The sequence below is a fragment of the Austrofundulus limnaeus genome, unplaced genomic scaffold, assembly GCF_001266775.1.
Source record: "Austrofundulus limnaeus strain Quisiro unplaced genomic scaffold, Austrofundulus_limnaeus-1.0 Scaffold882, whole genome shotgun sequence".
NCBI classification, from domain to species: domain Eukaryota; kingdom Metazoa; phylum Chordata; class Actinopteri; order Cyprinodontiformes; family Rivulidae; genus Austrofundulus; species Austrofundulus limnaeus.
This window is the reverse complement of record NW_013953284.1, coordinates 1-619: the sequence shown is the minus strand read 5'-3', so window position 1 is coordinate 619 and position 619 is coordinate 1.

The window sequence follows — 619 nt, the reverse complement described above, 5'->3', positions numbered from 1 at the left end:
CCTACACAATTTTTTTTCTTTTTGCTCTAAGAATGGGCTTTTACTCAAGTAGGTGAGATGTTCTGAAGGAAGTAACACTGACGTCTCACACCTCAGGCCCTGAATAAAGACAATGGTCACTGTCTGTTCCCCCCCACAGAGCTGAACGCCTGTGAGAGAAAGTGGCCCACTTCATGTGTCGCCATTTACAAACAAACAGAGCTTTGTTTCACTTCTGCTGCTGCACTAAATTCTGGATAAACACCGCATGTTTATAGACCTATCACTTCATTATGCTGCCAGCGGTTGGATCTAACGGCTGGTCCTATTATCCAGAAATAGACAAACATTTATTTGCTTATTTCTATTATTTTTCTATTTCTACACCTACCACTCACGCATACAAATTAAACTTGAACTCGCCACAACGGGCTGTTTTCTGTAATGAAGTAAATTAAAGCTGCACGTTGGTCTTCTGATGAACGGCATCACATGTCTGAACTCACTGCATCTCCCTCTCCTCAGAGGCGCTGTCTATATTAGATGGTGTTGATTGGAAAGTGGGCTCCCAATTTGCAATTCGAGGAACTGCTGTTCTCACGTTGCTTTGCACTTGTAGAGAGATTGTCGTGAAATGATC